This window comes from Trichechus manatus, unplaced genomic scaffold, assembly GCF_000243295.1.
Source record: "Trichechus manatus latirostris isolate Lorelei unplaced genomic scaffold, TriManLat1.0 scaffold00181, whole genome shotgun sequence".
Lineage (NCBI taxonomy): Eukaryota > Metazoa > Chordata > Mammalia > Sirenia > Trichechidae > Trichechus > Trichechus manatus.
Window position 1 is genome coordinate 5,339,383 of NW_004444117.1, and position 18,407 is coordinate 5,357,789.

The 18,407-nt window shown below is 43.7% G+C and overlaps 1 pseudogene; it reads right to left on the bottom strand.

Moving 5' to 3' along the window:
• Nucleotides 1-15,471: 15,471 nt before the first annotated feature.
• LOC111822585 (T-cell-specific guanine nucleotide triphosphate-binding protein 1-like) lies at nucleotides 15,472-17,836 on the bottom strand (annotated as a pseudogene).
• Between the last annotated feature and the right edge of the window lie 571 nt (nucleotides 17,837-18,407).

An 18,407-nucleotide genomic window follows, 5' to 3' on the forward strand; every position in this document is an offset into this window, starting at 1 on the left:
AGGAGCTGGTTGAATGGACATGGGAAATCAGGACTGGAAAGGAGGAGTGTGCTGTCACAGTTTAGGGTGAGCAATTAGGGTCACATAACAATGTATGTATAAATTTTTGTATAGAAGAATAACTTGAAATGTAAACTTTCACTTAAACTACAACAATAAACAAAAAAATAAAATAAATAAATAAATGGAGTTGGGCTTAAGGACAAAGAAGGTTATCCTGACACCACAGAGCTCCCTTCTAGCTTGTCACCTGACAATTCCAGAAAGTCTCCCTCACCTGGACCCAGCTCAGGGCTCCATCTCCTCACTTCCTACCAGCATTGCCCCTTCATATATCCCACACCACCATGCTACTTGTCCCTTACCTAGCTCAGTGTAGCGTCCTCTTCCTTCTGGTGGGGGGCATCATCCCAGCTGTCCCCTGAATCCTTGAGTATTTCCCAGAGGACTCCAGGGGAAGGACCTTGAAGACTTATTGTGGGCACAGGCTTCAGGGTCTTACGGGCCTGATTGCGTTTCCCAGTCTCTTCCCTCACTCTGAACTCTGACATTTCTCTGGCCATTTAATTAGGCACATCCATCTGTTAATGGGTATAAAGTCCCTACAACAGGTTCTGAGAGGTGAGGAAGCTTTGTGATAATTTTCCTTTCAATTGCAAATGAATGAGGGGTGGGAGGTTACAGAAAATGGTGGTTTCCATTCCCTCCCAAAACTAGGGAAGTGGCACCCAGAAAAGGTTAAATTGCAAGTGATGACAATAATTAGACCAAGATGTCTCTAAGGGAAGGACCTCAGCATTTAGTGTAATCAGCCTATGAAACTGGAGATTTGGTGTTAAACAGGATCATCTTCCTTTCCCGTTTAGACAGAAACTTGGAATCACACTCCTGGGTTCAAATCTTGAATCCCTGTCTCATTAGCCGTGTCATTTGGGGCTTGCTTCTTATCTATTAAGACTATTTCTTCACCAATAATGAGGAATAATAATATCAATTATCTTATAGGGTTTAAGGAGCCCTTGTTGCACAATGGTTAAGTGCTTGGCTGCTAACCAAAACGTCAGTGGTTCAAAGCCACCAGCCAGCCACTCCTCGGGACAAAAGAATTGACAGTCTGCTTCCATAAAGATTATAGCCTAGAAAACCCTATGGGGCAGTTCTGCTTTGTCCTGTAGGATTGCTATGAGTTGGAATTGACTCCATGACACAACAACAACAACAATAGGGTTTTAGAAAGATTAGATGCAAAGAACCCAGCAGACAGCCTCACAGACACAAGATCTTAATACACTCTGGTAAGAGATTGGAGGGAGGAGGAACAGAGGAAAGTCATCCTCAGAGACCCTACTAGCACCAGAGAACATTCATGGAGGGATTGCCTTGTGCCCTGCAGAGAGCTTTTGGATCATACCAAGAAAACCTCATAAGAGTCTTGGGAGGTGAGTAGCATTACTCTCCTCTCTGCATGGAGCAGAAAACTGGGGCTTCAGGGACTTGGGGGGCCTCTAAGGCTCATTCCCTCCATGGAGAGGATGAGTCCAGGCCTGGGGGCTGGAGAAGCAGAAGCCTGAGAAGTCTAGACACAGTCCGAGCAACTTGAGAAGTCTAGGGCTGCTGGGACTCGCTCCCCTACCCCCACTAGGGGGAGGAGGCAGGGGAGGCTATGTGCCTCAGAGGATCAGGTAGAGGGCAAGAAGCTGCACCACGGGACCTACAAGTGGCCAAGAAGCTGGTCCCACAGATTGGACATCAGGCCTTCAGGGGCAGAACCTTGGGCTGGTAGGTGTGAGGACGATGTCTCCAGCAGCTTCATGGGACAACATGGTGAGTCTTGCAGCTGCCCCTCACAGAGCAGAAAGCTGTGTGTGAGGGCTCACAGGGAACTCCTCAGCCAGAAAGGTGGTCCTAAATTTAAAATAGTTTAAACATTTGTGTTCCCACACATAGAAAACAATTGGACATTTTTAAGAGAAAATACTACAATGTGGTGCAGTGAATTTCTTAATATAGCTCTTCTAGCCATGCATGTATGATTCCCACAAAATGATTGGGTGAGACTATGCAAATAAGGTGCTTGTGGTCCACCAAGGGGATTGGACAGCTTGCTAACAATGCAAACAAGGTCTATGGAATCCTGCAGGGATGAGACCATGAAAATAAGGTGTATGGAACCCTGATGAGGGGACTGGTCATTATAGCCTTCCCACTAGGCTTAAAATGAGCCATCCCAGAGACAGGGAGAGGGGACCTCACTATCATCAGAAGAAGCCAGGAGTGGATCGTGTCTTTTGGACCTGGGTTGCCTGCATTGAGAACTTCCTAGAACCAGGAGATGGAGAGAGCTATAACATCAGAGACAGTGTGAGATGGTGAGAAGTGATGGCAAAGAAACAGCAACAGCAGAACCAGGAGACTGGTGCAAGACAGCACAGTGGGCTTCCTGGCTCATGGAGTGAGGCAACTACAGTGGGTGTGCTGCTCCACAGAGAGAGCTGAGCATTTTTGGCAGAGGCTTACTGGCAGAGTGGGGTGCCTCCAGGAACTTATTGGAGGAGCTAAAGAGCTTTGCAACACTTGCTTGAGCAGGGCAGAGTCCAGGCCAAGGGGCTTAGGGTCCAAGAGCTGAGCAAGAGGCCTGCCTGTTGACATAGCTGAAAACTGTCCTGACTGAGTCGTTCCTGAGTCGTCCTGATCCTGAATTGTAACCTGTTACTTCCCTAATAAGCCCCATAACTGTGAGTATGGTCTGTGAGTTCTGTGTGGCCATTGCAATGAGTTATCAAACACAGCAGAGAAGTAGAGGGTGCTGTGGGAGGGACGGCTGGTGTCAGCATTGGCAAAAAGGTTGGAGAGAGAAGGCATGTCTGACCTTCATCTCATAGGAATCAGCCTTGAGCTGATGCTAATCTTGATTCTCCTCTCCTCTTGTGAAGTTAGGTGAGGAGGTCTGATGCCGTTGTGCCATTTTTACATACAACAATCACTCCTCAGGTAGGATTTTGAAAGTCTGTCAGCTGGGCAGCTTTATGTGTGCAGACCCTGGAGCTGAATCCACTCAGTGATCCCACCAATTCTTATTCCCGGACCTGCCCCACAAAGTGCTTTAAATTTAATTTCAGGGATTCAGCCAACAAAAGAGACCTATATTTACAAAAGTTCTTTATACTTATATTAGTAATAACTAATAATAAGAAACACTAGTGTACAAATATAAATGTGAACTTAAAATTCTGTAAGAGATGATTTGAAAAGCTTGTTGTGACTTAGAATTTGAAGGATTTGAAGTACAGGCATTTTTTAGGTACAGCAGTCAGTAGTGAAATTTACTGAAAATTTTCATGAAAAAATGTATTGAGAATAAAGAAAAATTACTTTTCACAGTGTTGATAAAAATAATAAAATTTATTCTTGACCAGAAAGACAAACCCAGTGAGAACTTTTAGGTACTGTCTTAGTCTCCTAAGGCTACCATGACCAAATACCACAGAGTTGGATGGCTCTAAAGAACAGAAATTTACTTTCTCACAGTTCTGGAGGCTAGAAGTCCAAAGCAGGCATTGATTGTGTTGATTCCTTCTGGGGTCTTTGAAAGAGGAACTGTTCCACAACTCTCTCGTAGTTTCTGGTGGCTGCTGGCAATCCTGGGTGTTCCTTTGCTTGTAGAGGTATCCTCACATGGTGTCTTCCCTTGTGGATGACTCTGTTTCCGTGTCTGTCCTTCTCCTTTATAAAACACCTCCCAGAAGGAATTAAGATTAGGATCCACCCTACTCCAGTATGAGTTTGTTAACTAATAACAGCTGCAAAGAAAAACCCTATTTCTCCTAACAAGGTCACATTCATTGGTGCAAGGGTGACTTCAATGTATCTTTTTAGGGGATACAATTTAATCCATGATGCTCCTGTTCTGCCTTAAAAATCCATGTCCTTCTTATGTGCAAAATATGTTCACTCCATCCCAGCATCCCCAAAAGTCTTAGCCCATTCCAGAATGCACTCTAAGTTCAAAACATTATCTTCTGAATCATCTAAATCAAGTATGGATGAGACTCTTGGTGTGTTCCATCCTGGGACAAAATTCCCCTCTATCTGTGGATCTGTGAAACTTAGGATACAAATGATCTGCTTCCAAAACACTGTGGTGGTACAAGCATATGAAGACATTGCCATTCCAAAACGGAGAAATCAGAGGAGAAAAGGGGGTCACAGGTATTAAGCAAATGCAAAACCCAGAAAGGCTATTTCATTAGATATCAAAGCTTGAAAATAGTTCTCTGTCTTCTAAGCCCATCTGGGCACTGGTCCTGCCATCCAGACTCTGGACATTGGCCCTAACCCCTTGGCCCTGGCTTCCCATTCTTGTAACCCACTGGAATGACATCTCCATCCCCTTAATCCCGGTTGGCCCAGTTCTCCAGCCCGCCAGGTAACTGGCCCCACTCTCTCACCTTTTGGTGGTGGCTTTGTTTTTCTGAGCAGTGGTCTCAGCCTCTAGAACTGAGGTGGTGGCCCCAACCTTTGAAACCTCAGTGGTGGCCCCGACCTTTTAAACTAGGAAGTATTGGTCCCCCTCTTTGAAATCTAGGAAGTGGCCCTACCTCTGAAACCATGGAGTGGCAGCCTGCCCTCCCCTTCCTTGCCTGTGCTCATGCTGGCGGTCTTTTTGTTCCCCTTTCTTGGAGGAAAATAGAAGTTCACAGCCAAGTAGTTCCACGGTCCCTTTTCTTGCCTTAGAATTCCAGGAATCAGACAGCTTTCCTTCATTTTGTCCCATCTCTTCCCCCTCCAACCTAAACTAGGAGTGTTTCTGCTGAGATGGTTGATTAGATCTATAGGTCACACACCAATCTCTTTAGCAAATGGTTGTTCAGCTGCACCCTTGGTGTCCTCTCCAGAGCATGCTTTCTTAATTTGTACAATTGAGTCTTCCAAATTTTCAAGCTGTAGTTTCTTTTTGCACAGTTCATCCATCAATGGGCTAGAACTTCAAAATATCTTTTTGGAGAACACAATTCAATCCATATCAGGTACTTTGAAATGAACCATTCAGTATGGAAAGCTTGAACAAACACACCCCAGCCCTACAGTGCATTTCAAGGGGTCAGTTCTGGTCATGCAATGGAGTTGGATTACAGACATGCACTCATTTTGCACATAGCTGAGTTACTAACCTGACATTCTGCTACTCTGATCTTCTCATGTCCACAGTCCTGCTTTGGGGACTGACTGATGGCGTCACAGCCACAGAGCATTCCTCAAGACCCACCCTCCCAGCCCCAAGAATGTGCATGTTTCCTGCATCAACACTTTTGCTGCTTGGTTTCTAATCTAAAAATCTTTACTGTTGGCTTGGTTGTGAATCTAAACCCTGGGTTTGGAATATTAAGTCTAATGATTCCTGTGCCACCACTTGCACCTGGTCATCCTCACTCCCCTGTTCTTCCTTCCTCTGCAGGTCACTCCACTGTTCACCAACATGGCAAGGTCCCCAGTGCCCCTTCACCCCAATTCCTGTAGACATAAGTATAAAAAAGCTGTTGCCATAGAGTTGATTCTGACTCATGGTGACCCTATAGGACAGAGTAGAGCTGCCCCATAGAGTTTCCAATGAGCAGCTGGTGGATTCAAACTGCTGACCTTTTGTTTACCAGCTGATCTCTTAATCACTGTGCCACCAGGGCCCCAGACATAAATATAGATCCACTTAAATATTTATTAAGTACGATCAGGTATCACCTATGATATGCTGCTTCTAACTTCAAAAGATGTGTTGTAGTGATCTAATTAACACATCTGTGAGATTATATTTGCTATGTAAATTTGTGTTTGTTCTGTCAAAGCATAATTCTCAAATCCTTCCCTGAAACAGTAGTATGCAGTTGCAAGAACACCACGAAGAACATATTGAAAGACTCCATCTCATAAACAGTTCTCATACTAATAGACAAGGAACTGAGACAACGTTTATATTTTAATTCATTAATGAGGGAACGACCAGGAAGACAAAGATACTTCAGGAGAGAATTTGAAAACCTGGTAGTTTTACAATCAGTAGAGGGAAAAAAGCTGAGATAAGTGTTTTTCACTACTTTTCATGTTTTATTGCCCGACAAAACACAGCAACAAAACCATATTCTTTGGTGTTATTTTTCTACTGGGTGGAAAGTAAATCCTGGTCCCTTATCAATTTTGCAGAATTGTAAAATGTCTGGGCCCTAATTGTGTAAACAAGTATTCTCCACCCCCTAGGAGACTCAAATGCCTTTAGGTGGACATGTTAGACAATGCTCTCCCATGACGTTAAAAGGCACCTGCATTAGTTTCCTAGGGCTGCCCTAACAAAGTGCCACAAACTGGGTGACCTAAAACAACAGAAATTGATTCTTTTAAGTTCTGGAGACTAGAAGTCTGAAATCAAGGTGTTCGGAAGAGCCATGCTCTCTCTAAAGATGCCAGAGGAGAAATCCTTTCTTGCCTTTTCCAGCTTCTGGTAGTCCCACCCCAGGCATTCCTTGGCTTGTAGATGCATCACTCCAATCTCTGCCTCCACTTTCACATAGCTGTCTTCTTTCTGCATCTGTGTGCCTCTCTAACACTGTGTCTCTTCTCTCTTTATAAAGACAACAGCCAGATTGGATTAGGGCCCACCCTACTCCAGTGTAATCTCATGTTAACTTAGCTAATAACATCTTCAAAGATCCTATTTCCAAACAAGGCTGGGTTCACAGGTACCAGGGGTTAGGACTTCAACATATCCTTTTGGGGGACACAGTTGAACTGATAACAGCAACTGAAGTGGGAGGCTTAGTTGATAATCTACAAACCAGACATTTTTATGAGTGGGAGGAAAGGCTGAGCCTGGCTTTGGGTGCTCTTCAGAGGAGGAGAAACACCCCAGGGAAGGGCAGGGGCTGATATGAAGGAAACCAAAAACAGTCATGCTGGACAAGGCAGGGCAGGGCAAGCTCCAGGCTGGGTGTCCAAGTCAAGGACAAGGAGTTTCTGAGCAGAACAGGGGCAGAGCGGAAGCTGGGCCATCTAGGGGGCAGAGCTGCAGGTGGGCAGAGATGTGTTTTTGATGGCCAGGAGATCTCTCCCATTAAGGCTGCCCTTTCCCGCCCCAGGCAATGGAGTGCTGACCACCAGCTGCCTTCCTGCTTTTCTTCCTGCATATCCCAGCAATAGAGTAGGAAGGAGAATTTTTCAGAGTAGGTTTCCCAGCAACTCATAGAGTGATAGTCAGTGCTTGGCCCTTGCCAGTCCTGGGTTCAAATCCTTTCTCTAAGCCTTAGTTTCCTTGTCTACAGAATAGGGAGAATAGTCTACACCTCCCAGGATAATCCTGAGAATCAGATGCCTCGGCACAGTGCCTGCAGGTGGGCAATACCTGCCTGCTCTGACCCGCCTGATCAAAGCTGGGGAATCCACCAGAAGCTTTCAGTGCCTCTGCCCTCAGAGAAACTCAACAGCTGTTTACAAGCCTTGGTTCTGCTTTAAATCACTCTTTTCCCCATAGAGCTCAGCTGAACGGGGGTGGCTGGGTGGGTGGGATGACGCCGACATATCTTTTTGGGTACACAGTTCATTCGGTAATAATGATTTTTTTGCACTGTTTCAAGTTTTGGATAATTAATTAAATATTAAATAATGTGTGGTAGAAAATTGAATTTTCTCACCCACTTTGTGACAGGTCCATTGAATGGCTTTATGAGCTAATTGATATCATCGCTACATAACTTTGTAAATTAACTAATCAGGAAAATTGCTAAGATCTTTGTCTCCATTTCTTCATTTCTAGCTGTACAAGTAAAAATAAGAGATGTGTTTATAGGATATTCATTTTAAAATCACACAATGAAAAACTCCATTCTTCTGTAATTGAATGTGTCTTGACATCTGCATTTCAAGATTATGGTATATATATATATATATATACTTACTATTATACTTTAGATGAAGGTTTACAGAACAAACTAGCGTCTCATTAAACAATTAGTACACATATTGTTTTGTGACATTGGTTAACAATTCCACGACATGTCAACACTCTCCCTTCTCGACCTTGGGTTCCCTATTACCAGCTTTCCTGTCCCCTCCTGCCTTCTAGTCCTTGCCCCTGGGCTTGTGTGCCCCTTTAGTCTCATTTTGTTTTATGGGGCTGTCTAATCTTTGGCTAAAGGGTGAACCTCAGGAGTGACATCATTACTGAGCTCAGAGGGTGTCTGGGGGCCATATTCTTGGGTTTATCCAGTCTCTGTCAGGCCAATAAGTCTAGCCTTTTTTTGTGAGTTAGAATTTTGTTCTACATTTTTCTCGAGCTCTGTCCGGGACCCTCTGTTGTGATCCCAGAGCAGTCAGTGGTGGTAGCCAGGCACGATCTAGTTGTACAGGAGGGTTTGATTTTTTTCTATATTTTTATAGGAGCTCTGGTGGCACAGTGGTTAAGAGCTCAGCTGCTAACCGAAAGGTCAGCAGTCTGAATCCACCAGCTGCTCCTTGGAAACCCTGTGGGGCAGTTCTGCTCTGCCCTATAGAGTTGCTGTGAGTCAGAATCAACTCAACAGCAATGAGTTTTATATATTTATAAAATCATGGGGAAAATGTATGAGTAGTAGTTAAACCTCCATAGGATGGATTGACACAATAGCCGCAGCAATGTGCTCAAGCATACCAACGATCATGAAGATGGCACAGGACCAGGCAATGATTTGTTCTGTTGTATGTGGGGTTGCCATTAGTGAGAGCCAACTTTACAGCAACTAACAACCACCACCACCACCACCTCTGGGGAAGGCTGGAAGGGGCTGAGATGGGGCTGGTGGTCACAGGGGCTTTACCTGGAATGTTCTGATTTTCTCAAAAGCAGAATGGATCTTTGTATGAACTGTGTAATTTATCATAACCAAAGACAGACAAAGAATTCCAACAGGCCCCTTGGGCCAACTGTGCTGGAGTCTCCTTCAGAACCCTCCTGGCTCCCATCCTTCTCCCCTCCTCCACATCCCCCCGTCTTGTTTCCCCCCTCAGCTGTCCCCCAGTCCTCACCTTCTCGTGGACCTGTGGACCCAAGCTGGAGGCTGTTAGAACTTCCACTTAAAACTCCCCATCCGCGCAGCACTGGGGAGCTTCTTATTCCCTTTCAGATGTAACGGTCTGTCACCAATAACAGTTACATTAATGAGGCAGGACTCAATCTACAGGATTAGGTTTATTTTGAGTCAATCTCTTTTGAGATATAAGAGAGAAAAGCGAGCAGAGAGGAGAGGGCCCTCATTCCACCAAGAAAGAAGAGCCAGGAGTGGAGCACTTCCTTTGGACCCAGGATCCCTGAGCTGAGAAGCTCCTAGACCGGGAGAAAATTGATGACAATGACCTTCCTCCAGAGCCAATAGAGAAAGAAAGTCTTCCCCTGGAGCTGACACCCTGAATTAGGAATTCTAGCCTACTAGACTGTGAGAGAATAAATTTCTCTATTGTTAAAGCCTTCCACTTGTGATATTTCTGTTATAGCAGCACTAGACAACTAAGACATATATATAAATACATATATATATATACACACACATATACATCATATATATACATACACATACATATATAGAGAGAGAATGAGAACTGTGACATGACAGCACCTTAGCCAATGATTGTAGTCGTTACTCTGCTAACTTCCCTCAATTCCAGCAGAACGAGCTGGGGATGTGCTCTGGATCTCTCCATACTGAACACTGGAGTCTTGAGGCAGAGCACAGGGGTCAGGATACATGTCATCAGCATATTGCTTGGCAGTACTTTTCATAAAGAGGAAGGACAGATTGAAACCTGGTTGGCTGGCCTTGGTTTCTAAGTTCTCTAAAACGTCCATTTCTTTGAGATTCATAGGTGAATGAAGTGAGTCCAGAGGGGAAAACATTCCTAATTTTGGTATATTTTTGGAGAGTTTGTGATGGTGATCATGGCAAGAGGACAACCTGGGGGACACATTCTCCTGGGGTGTCCTTGGATGGTGGGGACCCCTTTCCAGTCTTGTTGGGGATGTGCACCTGGGGAAGATTGCAGTCACTAATGGGTGCCAACATCCTCCTCATGCCCAGGTGTTTGCCACATGAACAGACAGTGAGGTAAGAGTTCAACTGGGATGCTTTAGGCCGAGCAAGTGGGGAAGGCGTCCTAGGCAAGCTAAAGGAAGAAAGTGAAACCAGTATGAGCTGTCAGCAAGAGGTCTACTCCTGCCCACACCTTCATTAGAGGCATTACTCCTCTGCACACAGAGTCATAGCAGAAACTTTTGGCTCCCTTCCCACCCTTCATCTGGGGTCCCTTTTACTAGGTTCAGTGGGTTTGCCCACTCCACACTGCTTGGGGGATTTAGCATATTGATCTCCCTGCAACCTTACCTGGAGGATGACCAACTTCAGTGAGCAACCAACTAAGAGAGGAGGCAAGGAAATACACAGGTGGCAGGGAAAACTGAGGAATGGTGGACACAGAGAAAGACCTCAGAATGACAGAGTCTGGGGGACTAGGAGATGTGGACATTAAATTTCTGTATCCTGAGAAAATTTCAACCACTCAAAAACTCTACACTGTTGTTCAGACCCTATTCCTCACCTGATGTTATTTGTGAGCCTCTGTTATCTGTTCTTTTTGCTGCAACAAGCAGGTTGAGGTCACTGCATCAAGCTCTTTGTAGGATCCCCAGGACCTTGTCTTCCATCTTCTTAGAGTGTGTCACAGTGTGTAAGCAGGGAATAAATGAAAAAGAATGTGGAAAATTTATATTAATAAAACTTTAGATGTGTATCTGTACATATGTTTCTCATATCATCCTCCTAACAGCTCTACAAGGACAACGTAACTATTTCTTCCATCAGATGAAGAATCAAAGAATTCTAGAAGTTGAGAGTCAACTCCAGGTTGAGAGACATGCACCAGGTGTTTTGGCTTGTAAAGTGTGGTGTTAGGGTGTCAGAGCCAGGGAAGGAAGGTCCCCGATTATGGCTGGGAGGTCACCTAGACAAGACACTCAGGTGGATGAGGGTCTCCCAGGGCCAGGGGAGCACTAGGGACAAGAGGGGAAGATGTGGACAGGTTTCCAAAGCTTCTGGTGAATGAGGGAGAAGGATTTGCCTTTATAAAATACTGAGAACCTAACTTTTCTCTCTGCTTTTTTCTCCTTTAGGAGTGCTGTAGCTGACTGCCCACATTGTCATCACTTGGGCATGAATAGTCTTGGCAGGTCATGGGGTTACACAGCCCTGAGAGCTGAAGATTAGGGGCTCAATCATATCTAACAAATGAGTCAAACTGCCATAATGGGTTCTGGAGAAAACTGGCACAACAGTGAGGAGGAGGAAGTTAGGAGGGAGGGGTGGAGGGGTCTGGAGTCCAGAGCCTTCGTCTGAAGACACTGCTCTTCTGGCTGGGGACAGGCCAGCTAGTCTATAGATGCAACTTTCAGTTATATGTAGTCTTAGGAAAACACTCAGGAAGTACAGGTGTCTGTCCCCATTTCCCAGAGGAACCACAGGAACATAGAGCCAGCTCAACGCAAAAGCACTAAATGCTACCAGCTCTCTTGGGACTCGTGTGCTGTCTTCACATAGGCCTAGTCCCTCTCTCAGGTCAGCAGAATTGGCCTTCATCTGTAGTGAGTTTGGTAAAAGCAATAAGACCCCACCATTTAACAGCAATGCAAGAAGAACTTTCTTTTTTTTAAATGATGAATGGAAATACAATTAGCATCAGGCAGAGGAACTACCCAGGATAATTCAGGTTTACCTAGGCCTTTCTGCTCAAACTCTGCTGTTCTTGATACATAGACCCAGCCTGTTGGGTGCAAGGGAGCTAGACCTTTCATCCAGGAATAGGTGAGGCCCCACAGCATCTCTGGGCATTATGGCCCCAGCTATGTGTTTTGCTTGTAAAGGTTTGAAACAGGCTTTGCAGACAGTTGCAGTGGCAGAGTGGAATGGACCAGGAACACTTATATTTGTGATGAAATGTTACAAATGGTTCATGGTTATACTGAAGTGATTACAATTAGCTGTAAAAAGCCTACAGGAAGATAAAGCCAGTGTGAACAGAGAGATCAGAACACCATGAGGACAAATACTGAAAGCTGATTACTGCATGTATCTCACAGGAACCATAATCAGCCTCTTGATCTCTGGAACATAGTGAATTCAATTAAGGATTACACACAGAGAGAACATAAACTTGTCTTGCATGCTCTGCATGGAATGTATTATGACTTGTGTGGGTAGAGGTGCCTGCAAAATAGGTAGTTGACTATCACCCTCTTCCTCACCATCCTTGTCTATAGTGTGTGGGGAGGGTCTAGCCCTATCCCAGTGGCTCTGCCGACATAAATGAAGACAGGGGAGAGCATAGTTTTGGAGAGAATGTTTGATATGAAATATCCAGACAGTGACAGATTGAGTTCAACATTAGAAAATCAGGAAGTATGGTATATGAGGTATTCTCTACTTTCAGAGGAAAGGGAAATCAATTCCTTCTTATCCTCAGTACAGAGCACCTACATATGAAGACAGAATAAATGGCTTGAATCATGATAAGATTTGTTTTTCAACCACATAAGAATCAAGATCAGCATCAAGCTGGTTCTTATGAGGCAGAGATCAAATATACCCTCATTTTCCAATTTATCCATTATTTCTGACACCAGTTGTCCCTCCACAGCACTCTCTCTTTCTCTAAAAAAAAAAGTGCACCAATCCCATTGCCATTGAGTTGACTCTGAATCATAGTAACCCTATAGGACACAGTAGAACTTCCTCATAGGGTTTCCAAGGCTGTAATCTTCATGGAATCAGACTGCCACCTTTCTTGCCTGCACAGCCACTGATGAGTTCCTTTCGGTTATCAGCAGAGTACTTTAACCACTGTGGCACCAGGGTTCACCTCTATCTCTTGGATCCAAAAATTTGTTACAAGGGCTCAGAGCTCATGAAAACACCATATCTGTGATAACAACTTTAATACAACAGAGAAGTATATAAATGAAGAATTGCATAGGGTGAGATCTGGGAGGGGATGCCAGCATGGATCCTCATCTAAAAGGGACTTCATTGCTCTCCTGAGAAGAGATGTTCACTCTCACCAATCAGGACGTTTTTCAACCAGGAAATGTTCTATGACGTCACTGGGCAGCTTGGCTCCTCTTGGACTTGACTCCTTTGCTCCTCTGCTATAACATCTCTCAGTTGGCTTCAATTCTCTACATCAGGACCTCTGCCTCTTAGCTAAAAGGATTTTGGAAAGCTCAGCTGCTTTTCCTGTCACTGCTTTCCCTTGGCTGTGTCCTAAGCTGCTGTTGAGTGGAGACCTGCCAGGGCGTCCCCTGCTCTACAGAAGGCTCCTTGCTCAGGATGACTCCCTGATCTCTGGGCCGCCTCTGGACACCTGGCTGGCCCGCACTCCAGGTAGCCCCTTGCAAGGAAGTTTCTGGCCATGAGAGCCTTTGGAGTGCTCACCCTCTCTACAGGTGGACCCAGTCTGGGGTATCACACCTTTCAGAGTGTTACAGCTCTCTGCTGTGGCTTGACCTTTACACTCTACTGCCACTGTCCAGGCCCACTTGTCTCTGTTGTTTCTGGCACTGTCACAGCTGCTGCTGCAGTCCGCTTATAGTTCTTTTACTCAATTCTGGGAGGGCTTCTAGAGTGGAGCTTCTAAGTCCTACTGTACACGCCATACTCTCAGCTCTCAGCTAAGAAACAACCCCTGCCCCCTTCTGTTCCCGTCTAGTGGATTCTGACACATAGCGACTCTATAGGACAGAGTAGAACAGCCCTATGGGGTTTCCTAGGCTGTAATATTTACAGAAGCAGACTGTCACATCTTTCTTCCACAGAATGGCTGGTGAGTTTGAACTGCTGACCTTTTGGTTAGCACTCAAGTGCTTAACCACTGCACAATGAGGGCTCTTTAAGAAGCCCCCCAAAACCTGTGTTTCAGCCCTTTATGTAAGTCTGTCCTCATGCTCCTTGTTAATTTAAAAAGCAAAAAAGGAACATGTGTACTGACTGTTTAATGAGAAACTATTTGTTCTCTAAACCTTCACCTAAAGGACAATAAAAAAATGAAAAAAAAAAAAAAGCAAAAAAGGAGGAGGGTGGCCCCAGTCAGACCAGAGCCCAGCTAAACTTCAACTACCCAGGAAATGTCAATCAACTCAGGCCTTGTCAATTACTATGCAGAGCTTTCTTGCTGTTGAGCTTTCTTGTGAATTACTCTGTCAATTACAAGGTGGGATCCTCAAGCAAGACCAGACAAAAATAACAACCCATCAGGGATAATTAACAACTTGGAACATTACCTGGTTTCTTTTCCAAAGAACCAAGGCAAAAGGCCACTTTGAACTACAGTAGGAAATTGGAAACTATGGAAGGATATACATTAAGATTCAAGTTAAATGAGAAATATCCTAGGTTCATGAATAGGAGGAATTACTATTGGGCAAAGCTCAATTCTTAACAAATTGATTTTATATTTAATTTAATTTCAAACAAAATAAGAAGAGAGTACTTAATGTAATTGGGCAAGTTGATTCTAAAATTTATATGGAAAAATATAGAGGGAAAGTACCTAAGTTTCTTTGGAAGAAGAAGTAAAAGGGAATATTTGTAATACTAGATAACAAGATTTATTATAATGCTATATTAGTTAAGAAGGTTGGGTGCTGACACCAGGAAAGATCAACTGGCCAGAACACAGTATTGTATTGGTCTCAGACATATGTCGAATTTTGTTCTATGAGAACAGTGGCTTGGTATGTCGGGGGTGAATCTTTAATTAACTATGGTGTTGGCAACGAATATTGAATATACCATGGACTTCCAGAAGAACAAACAAATCTGTCTTGCAAGAAGCACAGCCAAAATGCTGCTTTGTAGCGAAGATGGCGAGACTCTGTCTCGTGTACTTTGGACATGTTATCAGGAGGGACCAGTCCCTGCAGAAGGTCATCATACTTGGTAGATGGTCAGTGAAAAAGAGGAAGACCCTCAACGACATGGACTGACACAGTGACTACAACGATGGGTTCAAGCATGGCAATGACTGTGAGGACGGCGCAGGACCAGTCAGTGTTTTGTTCTGTTGTACACAGGGTTGCTATGAGTTGGAACCGACTTGACGGCACCCAACAACTACAACAAATCTTTAAACAAATTGATTTTAGATTAAAGAAGGCATTATCTATTAAATGGAGCTACACACACTGGTTATCCATATTAAAAAGGGGTTATTGAATCCCTACTCACATCACTTATGATAGTAACTCCAGATAGGTTTAAGAACTAAATATCAAATACTACTCTTTAGAAAAAAATATAGTTGAAGTTGGTGTAGGGAAAGATTTCTTAAGCAGATACCAAAAGGTTAGTTATGTAAGAAAAGACTGACAAATGTAACTTAGACTACATTAAAATTAAAAGATTCTGTCCATGAAAATGAACTCTTAAAGAAAGTAAGAAGACAAGGCACAAGTCTGGGAATGTGGCAATATCTGTGGTCTTCCTTGAGGGCAGGAACACCAAGCTTGCTTAAAGGAATTTTTCCCCATCTCCATCCACAAAAGCCATGCCAAAAATGAGAAGCCTCGTTTTTCTTACTTTACTTCCCAATATCCAGCGGTGTTAGATCTGCATGGAAACCGACTTTTCTTTTTTCAGAAGAGCTTTTGCATCACTTGCCACATTATCAATAAGGTGATTTTTTCAAATAGAAGTTCTTTCTAAAGTAAAAAATACTAGCAAGGGGGTCTTCCATTGACTGAGCCAATTTTCTCAACACATTTCAACAGTTTTTCCCCTAAGATCTCATCATCCTTCTCAACTGACAGCAAATAGGGAAACTTAATGTTTGCCTTGATTTGTTCCACAGACACTTGCAAATACTTGGTCACGTTTTCCAGGGATGCATCATCCAGCCCAGTGAAAGACCTAAAAAGGGTTAAGGTCTACTCCAGCTTCTGCACATCATTATCATGGATGAAGCCCACAAATGGGATGGTAGTAGATGCCCCAGTCCTCAGGACCTCCAACCAGAACTTCTGCCTCAAGGAATGCCTCTTCTGGTCAATGGAGACATGGGTAAGATTGCGCAGAGAGAGCATGAAGATGTGGTCCTTGTGATCTGGAAGTTCCCGCAGAAGGGTGGTGTTATGGATTGAATTGTGTTCCCCCAAAATATATGTTGTAAATTCTAACCTCTATGCCTGTGGTTATAATCCCATTTGGGAATGGATGGTCTTTGTTATGCTAATGATACTGGATTAGTGTAGAGTGTGTCTTAAATCAATCTCTTTTGAGATATAAAAGAGATTAAACAAGCAATCAAAAGAAGCAGAGATAGGGAAGAGAGATGTCAAGCCACATGAAGATGGCCCGGGAGCAGAAGCTCTTTTGACAAGGACCTTCCTCCAGAGCCAACAGAGAGGGAGACTTCCCCTAGAGCTGGCACCCTGGATTTGGACTTTTAGCCTTCTAAACTGTGAGAACATAAATTTCTGTTTGTTAAAGTTACCTACTTGTGGTACTTCTGTTTTAGCAGCACTAGGTAACTAAGACAGGTGGTATCCAGTGTGCACACAGAACTCTAAAAACAGACAAACAAAAAACAAAACTGAGGCTCTCAGACTGAGCATGCAATAAGGGGTTAACTTTGGTTGCTCTTCGGCAAACAAGGAGCGAGGCCAAAACTTGTGATTGTTCTCAGAAAGTATGTAGTTAAAATGTTCCAGGAAGTACGTAACCAAAATATTCTTTGAGCAACCTGTCCTTGGAAGGAATGCTTATGCAGCACCCCCTTACTCTCGGAACAGATTGCCCCCCGTTCTCAGAAAATATGCAGAACTGTCCTTGTAATATGCTTGTTTAAGTTGGCTCCAAGAAATCTGCAAATTAGCTCTTATTTTGAAAGAATTGCTTTTGGTTACAGTTCTCAGTAAGCCTTGTATGTATAAAACGCCTCTCTCATTTTCTGTACTTTGGAGCAGTTTCTATTTTTACCTAGTGCTGCCCAGCTATAGTTGTTTCTGTTCCTCAATGAAACTCATTTCTTTTTTACTCTTAACAGAGTACTGGTTTAACTCTTCAACACCAGCTTTGGGAAATCAAAGGCAGACGCATCAAAGTTGGAGACTAAGAAGACCTGAAGGTTACATAACATAGTATTCTGGAGACTTTTGATACAGTTTTCAAATTTGCTGCAGGGCTTGTTCCTCTTTGAAAGCCTTAGGTTTACTCTTTTTTTCATTATCTACATCCTTGTCCACCTTGTCTTGAACAAAGTAGAAATTTTTCTTCATTTCCTGGATCACATTGGCCAACTGTGCCTCATTTTCTTTAAAGTGTGTAGCAGAAATTATAATAAAGAAGTCATATTCATCAAACTTCATTTGCTCCAGATATGTTTGTGGTTGTAAGGTAGTGGACCTCATATTGTCACATTGGGAAATTTCAGGTATTTGTATGGAGCTCTCTGCATAGTTGTCACCACCACCCCGGTGGGAGCTGCACCTTCTTCTTCATTCTTAACCCCCCGCAAGGCATTGATGAAACTGGATTTTCTTGCCCCAGTCTCTTCTGTCACAGCAATGCTCAATGGGGCATCCTCAAAGTTTTTCAATCCTTCACTGATTATAGAAACTGTTGTTGGGACATTTCCCTTTTCCAGGAGTGACTGAATCAAGGTGATGATTTCCTGAGAGGATTTAGCTTTCTATTCGGAACTTCTTAAAAAACTTGTCAAAGCTGGAGGCCAAATCATGAACTTTGATGTAAGAGGGCATAGAGGAGGATGACTGACTCATGGCTGTGAGCAGTTGAGGATGATAGAGGGAGGAGAGAAGAGGGAAGTTCAAAGAGGTTGGTACATCAAGGGGAGGCCTTTGGGTTTGCTGTTATGGGAAAGCAGAACCTCAGCCTCATTCTGCATTAGAGCCCGGAGCTTCTTCCCTTTCTGTTCATGGGTATTGCCTACACTTCAGACCTGGGTGTAAATTTCCTGTTGCCCAGGCTGCACCTTGCCCTGGAATGCCTTCCTTTAAGAGACTTTCAGTTCTTAAAGACCAAATTCAAAGCCTCATCACTTCACCCCTGCTTTCCTACTAATAGGTCTTTATTATCTCATTTATTATCTTTAATATTTTGATTTTTATGGAAATAATACACACAGTAGCAAATTCAATGGCACTACTTAGCCTATGATGGTAAAAGAAGTACTCCTCACCCACTGCACCCCTACCCACCCATGTATGAGACCCTTAGAAATAGCCTCTCAAGGGCCTAATGACTTCTGTCATCTCCGTGTGACAGACCTCATTTCTCATGTGGGCCCATCTTTCCCAGAAGTTGTATTACATATCTCTTCTAAATGATAAC